Source organism: Lycium barbarum, chromosome 5, assembly GCF_019175385.1.
Source record: "Lycium barbarum isolate Lr01 chromosome 5, ASM1917538v2, whole genome shotgun sequence".
Lineage (NCBI taxonomy): Eukaryota > Viridiplantae > Streptophyta > Magnoliopsida > Solanales > Solanaceae > Lycium > Lycium barbarum.
This window is the reverse complement of record NC_083341.1, coordinates 22,623,597-22,631,227: the sequence shown is the minus strand read 5'-3', so window position 1 is coordinate 22,631,227 and position 7,631 is coordinate 22,623,597.

Here is a 7,631-nt window from a genome sequence, read left to right as displayed (position 1 = left end):
AGCTTATAAGCTGAAAACAACTTATAAGCCAAAAAAAAAAAAAAGTTAGACTACCCCAATTTATTTTTTGTAACTTATAAGCTGCAACTTTATTAATAGATAATTTAAGCGAAAATTTCAATTGTCGAAGCATAATGGAGACCTACGCTAGCTGAACCCCGGAGTTGCCCTAAAGCCCTTATATATCGCTCAAGCAATTGCTGTGTAGCCGATGTGGTACTGGGATCCACTACCATCATTTTCCCTAAGATATTTCCATTCATATTTCTTTTTGAATTCTTCTTAAGGTACTGATAACGTCCAAATCCACCCTATTAATTAGAATGAGCATGGTCGTATGCAAATATAATTTACCCAATTATGAGTCGGGGTCGAATCCCACAGAGAACAATATATAGGCGATTAGGAAAAGTAGGAATTATCACCAATAATAGCTATGCCAAACAATAGATAATATTTTGGTTTTTGGAGAAAAGTATAACTAATGCAAAAATGTAAACTAACCTAGAAAGCAAGTAAAATGATCAATGGCCACAAGCATGGATACAAGAGAAACTACGCTCAAGTAACGATCCAATGTACTTCATGATTTACAAATAATGGTGAGTTTATATTACTTAGCCTCGGATAATGACTCTAAATTAGCTTCTTCCGAAGACTAACTAGACTACCTAATTGAATATCCCTAAAGCAATTAGGAGCATTAAGAACACCCGAATATGGCTACAAGTGGTGACGCCTATCCCTAGGTCGATTTCCATTAGATGAGGGTTAACGCCCCAAATTCTTGTTAATTAATCTTTCCCAATCCCGAGTTTGCCTCTTCCAAGTTTAAATCGAAATAAATGGGCAAGTCTTAGGGTTAGCTACTCCCTTAAGAATCATTCAAAATGAGATTAATTAAGCAAAACAAGAGATTCAATCCAAACTTAAACAATGTTTACTTCCATAAACAAGGTTCAAGTATTGAAATGAAATACTACACACATAAATATTCAATACAAAACAAGGAATTGAAGAAAGGATTAAGAAATATCTCATTAAAGTGCTTCTAATCTTCTCCTCCAATGGTGTTGGTGATGAAACCCTAGCCTCCAAGTTTATGTGTTATGTCAAAGATGATAATATTTTTGCCCTAAGCCTCTCTTTTATGCCCCATATTTCAGATTTGCAATTCTGCCCGTTTTTGCGAATCTGTCCCTTTTTGCAAAACTGTCCAGTTTTGACAGTTTTGCAAATCTGTCCAATTTGGCCTCTTTTGACTTTATTTTCACTTGGTTTCTTCCGATCACTTCTAAATCATATAAAACCTGTAAAATAGATGTAAATGATATTAAATGCACTATTTTCTCAAGCAAACATAGCAAAAATATAAGATTAAAGAAGAGATAAGTTGGTATTTTACCAACTTATCAGGTACTAGACGGCCTATGCTCATGCTGCGCACGGGCCCAACACTTTAGATTATAATATATCTCTGTATGTGTAGTTGTGTTTAGATAGTGATAATATATATATATATATATATATATATATATATATATATATATATATATTATGTTCAAAACATGATTAATATAACATTGTAGTTTGTGCTTCGTATCTAAAACTTTATTATATTAGTGTTTGCTACGAATACAAAATCGGCAAAAATTTATTAATATTTTTTAAAAGAGAAGACTTGTTTAAAAGGAAACTATTTTTCTCTTTTTGAGATAAAACAATAGCAATATTTAAGCATCAGTTGATACTTTCAATTTTAATTCGATTAATTTAAAGATGTAAAATACTTATTATTTTTTTATCAAATTTTGATTTGGATAATTCTAATTCAAATTATTAAATTAATTTTACATGTTTAAAACGAAACAAAGTAGAAATTGATTTTCTATTTAAACGAAGAAATACTATTTTTTAATTTTTGGTAAATATTCTTGGTTTAGCTCATTTTACTTGTCATGTTGTCTTTTGCATGGTTTTTTTAAGAAAACGTCGATTAGAATTATAATTTAACTAATTTACCTTATTCATTATTTGATCTCCATTTGATATATTTGTTTTACGACATGAATCTCTTTTCACATTTATTAGAGTAAGAATAAAAATGAAAAAATAATTAAATTCTCTCTTATTTTAAAATATAAATATTTTAAGTATATTTATTTTAGTAAACATAACAAATAAATGACATGGCGGAATAGCAAACCATACAATTTTTTATTTTTTTTATATTAGCCTGAGATCTAATCTAAATATTAAACTGTTGTATTTGCTCCCACTAATGGATTGATACGCATGTGGCAATGAATCCATCATTATTGATTTAATGGGATACTTTGGAAATTACATGAATATTGTTTGATTTTTTAATATGGAGTGCACTTTTCATTTTGGACATTATTAATTTGCACTATTTTTATGCATATATATATATATATATATATATATATATATATATACACACACATTATGTTCAAAACACGATTAATATAACATTGTAGTTTGTACTCCGTATCTAAAACTTTAGTATATTAGTGTTTACTACGAATACAAAGTCTGCATTTGTTTTTACATTATTTTTTTTTTAATATGGGATTCACTTTTTTTTTTATATTGCTTGATTTTGTTAATATGGGGTCCACTTTTTTTTTACAGTGAGTTTGGAGATGGTGGGTTCCACTTTATATATATATATATATATATATATATATATATATATATATATATTGCTTGATGTTGTTTAGTATGAGGTCCACCCTTTATGGGGTGCACTTTTTTTTTTGGACATTATTAGTTTGTACTATTTTTATGCATATAATATATATACATATACTATGTTCAAAACACGATTAATATAACATTGTAGTTTGTGCTCCGTATCTAAAACTTTATTATATTAGTCTTTGCTACGAATACAAAGTCAGCACTTTTTTTTTTAACATTATATTTTTTTAATATGGGGTTCACTTTTTTTTGTTTTTTTTTTATATTGCTTGATTTTGATAATATAGGGTCCACTTTTTTTTTTCCCATGAGTTTGGAGATGGTGAGTTTCACTTTTTTTTCTTCCTTTTTTTTTTATTGCTTGGTGTTATTTAGTGTGGGGCCCACCCTTTTTTTTAAGGGACAACGGATGACGAAGCATGGGTCTAAACCCATGCTTTATATAGTTTTTTTTTATATTGCTTGGTGTTGTTTAGTATGGGGCCCACCTTTTTTGGACATGATTAGTTTGCACTATTTTTATGCATATAATATACATATATACTATGTTGAAGATACGATTGATATAACATTTTAATTTGTGCTCCGTATCTAAAACTTTATTATATTAGTGTTTGCTACGAATAATAAGTCTGCACTGTTTTTTTTTTTTTTTTGACATTGTTTATTTTTTTAATATGGGATTCACTTTTTTTTATTTTATATATATTGCTTGATTTTGTCAATATGGATACTATGTTCAAAACACGATTAATATAATATTGTAGTTTATGCTCCGTATTTAAAACTTTATTATATTAGTGTTTGCTACGAATACGCACGTGGCAATGAATCCATCATTATTGACTTAATGAGATACTTTGAAAATTACATGAATATTGTTTGATTTTTTAATACGGGGTGCACTTTTTTTTTGGACATTATTAATTTGCTCTATTTTTATGCATATATATATATATATATATATTTGAATTATGGGGCCCACAATTTGTTTTTGCACTTTTTTTTGACATTATTTGTTTTTTAATATCGGATTCACTTTTTTTTTTTTTTTTATATATATATATTGCTTGATTTTTTCAATATGGGATACTATGTTCAAAACACGATTAATATAACATTGTAGTTTGTGCTCCGTATTTAAAACTTTATTATATTAGTGTTTGCTACGAATACACACGTGGCAATGAATCCATCCTTATTGACTTAATGAGATACTTTGGAAATTACATGAATATTGTTTGATTTTTTAATATGGGGTGCACTTTTTTTTGGACATTATTAATTTGCAAAATATGGAGTGCACTTTTTTTTTGACATTATTAATTTTCACTATTTTTTTAATATTAGTTGTTGTTTAATATATATGGGGCCCACATTTTTTTTTTATTAAATTGGAACGGATATATATATATATATATATATATATATATATATATATATATATATATATATTTGAATTATGGGGCCCACAATTTTTTATTAGTTGTTGTTTAATATATATGGGGCCCACAATGTTTTTTGTAATTAAATTGGAAACGGATGACGAGAAAGTGAGCCCCAACCGGCCTTTCTATATAGTAGAAATATTTTTAACAAGTTTCATTTATATGCCTTGAATAGCACATTGAAAATTTCTTTTATATAAGACATATCTTAGTTAAATATATTATACCTTGTTAAGTATTCTCTCCGTTTCAATTTATGTGAACGTATTTTCTTATTAGTTCGTGCAAAAAAGAATGACCACTTTATATATTTTGAAACAATTTACCTTTATGCAATGATTTATAGCCACACAAAATATATGTCACTCATTTAACATCACAAGTATAAGAGTCTTCTCTTCTTTCTTGACTTCGTGCCCAGTCAAATGGGTTCACATAAATTGAAACGGATGGAGTAATTGATAATATTGTTTCCCAATTATAACAATGAATACAGGATCAAGGTATTGTAATAATATTAATTAGGTGTTAATTAAGATGGTGTTTGAAAATAGAATCAGGATATTACTTGATACTTAAGTGATATTTATTTGTAAATGTTACTTAATATATAAACTTAAATAACATATTATAATTAAATTACATCACTTTAATGCATATAAAAAATTAACATATACAAAGTAGGAAATACGATTAAAAATTAGTTACATCATTTTATTAATAATAAATGCAGCTTAATATTTTCTTGATTTAAAAATTAAATGTAAAACAATAATACACGATTTAGTATGTTTCACCTCTCAATGTGTGGGTACGATCTGCGTGCACTCTAACCTTCTCAGACCCCACTTGTGGGACTACACTAGGTATGTTGTTGTCGTTGTATACAACTTAGTATATTTTCTAATGATATTAGCCGAAAAATGCCAGATGCTATAATTTCTTAGCTTTGTTCTATCATTTTATATTAATCATATAAATTTTTTAATTATCAAAAAAATTATGACAATTATTTTGTTAATGAATTACTCCCTTTCCAGAATTTATGTGGCTAAAAAATCGTTTCATTAAGGATAAAGTGAGAAGTTCAAAACGAAATAGTTTTTAAAATATAGAAAGGTGACATTTTTTTGGGACACACAAAATGTGTGCCACATAAAAATAGGACAGAAAAAGTAGTACCGAACGTCCAAAAAATATTAATGCCAACCGTTCCATGCCTAATGACATGAATATTCAATCCAAACAAATTTCCATCATTGATTTTTATATGGAATCAACATTTTAACTAAATTTACCTATAAGTAATCAATAAATATAAAATACATAAAATCAACATTGAAGGAAGTTATTTTAATATTAACTTTTATTATTTGGGGGTTAATTGTAAATTATCTAATTTGTATACAATCACTAGTTTTAACTTGTAAAAAAAATATTGTTTTTTATATAACTAATAAATAATTCTCAGTTAAATTCACAATAATAAAATCCCCAAGTAATTTCTTAGGTAATAAAAATTCCAGGTAAATTCCCAAGAAATAATCCTCAGCTAAAATCGCAACAACAAAATCCCCAAGTAATTCCTTAGGTAATAAAATCCCCAGGTAAATTCCCAAGAACTAATCCCCAACTAAATTCGCAACAACAAAATCCCCATGTAATTTCCTAGGTAATAAAATCCCCAAATAAATTCTCAAGAAATAATCCCCAGCTAAATTCGCAGGAACAAAATCCCCAAGTAAGGTGATAAAATCCCCAGGTAAGTCCCCAGAAAATAATCCCCAGCTACATCCGCAAGAAATATTACCTGGGGATTTTTCTACGAATTCACAAAGGCAATCATTTTTTAATATTTTTGGTTGTTTACCTGTGGAATTACCCAGGAAAATGATATTGGGGATAATTTTTCCAAATAAATCCCCAAGTAATAATTTGGCGCTAAATCTACCTGCAAATTTATCTGGGAAAATCATATCCGCAGGTAAATATTCTAGAAATTAGGAATTTTTAGATTTTCGCATGAAAATCCGCAGGAATTACATGCAGAAAAAATCCCAATGTAGAATCCCCATGTAATTCGAGTTTTTCTAGTAGTGAAAGTAAATATTGTTGGTCAAATGATCAAGAAAGAACCACAAAATAGCTAGGTTAAATTTTTTCTAAATCACAAAATAGGAAGACGAAAAGCATGAGAAGCGTACCTCAAGGGATTCTCTGATGTTGTTTTATGCCTTAAAATTAAATCATGTATTGAAAGTATTCGTTCAAATAGAATGAATAGAAAATTAGTACCTTCAAGTTAATTAGTATTCCAAAAATTGCTTGAAGCTACCTGAAGAATAAATGTTTGAAGAACTTTTCTCCCAACACATAATGTATCTTACATTATGTAACTTAAATATTATGTATAAGCAACAATAGAAGAATTAAAAAAAATACTAAATAACAAACAATAATTTGAGAATATTGAGAAACAAAGAGAAAACAAACATGTTAAATACCTATGAATATAACAAATAATACATCAAACTAAAGATATAGGATGGAAAATATAAAGCAAACGAAGAAAATTCATACGTATCTAGCAGAAAGCGAATAGGAGTTATCCTACAAATCCTTTTGCAGACCAATGATCGATGCTGGAGCAGGTTAATCATCCCTTGCCAATTTTGACGATTTAATTATAATAAATATGGCAAGTTGAAGACTCCTCTTCACTTTTAATTTCAAGAAGGAATAAAATCATTTAAGGCACTGTTTCTAAAGTAAAAAAGGACTCTAAAATTAGTGGTGATTTTTTTTTACTTTTCCGAAAAATGAAATAGATGAAATATTATAAAGATAATTAAATATTAATTTGAGGAAACAATAAATGAATTTTGTCTACTGTAGAGCCTTTTAATAAAGAACAAAAGGTTCAATCAACATTTCTAAGATCTTCGTACTTTTAATATAATATAAATTAATGGGGGCAACACGGAAGCAAAAGAGGGACATGATTTTATGCATTGTCTTTTAAGGGTTTTCGCTATGAGTAAATAATAAAATAAGTGGGTTTCTTACTTATTTTCTTGTGTTTGTTATGTAAGAAAATAATATTATCCTAAAAGCATTTATTATATAATCTAGAAAACACTATGGGAGGTTGGGTGGGGGTTAGGGGTGAAGATGAGGTGTCTTGAAGGATGATGTCGCTTACACGGCCTTTACCATCGAACCAACGGATACTTGCTGTCATTGATATTGGTTTTGACCATTTATTATCGTTTTTGCAAATTATTTTTACATATATTTATTGTTTTTGCAAATTATTTTTACATATATTTAATATTTTTTTCCCGACGAATTGGTGTCGGGGGACACACCTTAACACAAGGTGCGCGTCCGCCCCTTGGGAGCACACAATCAATGTGGAATGCCACTTTTGAACTTGTTTTCCCTACTTCCACTAGGTAA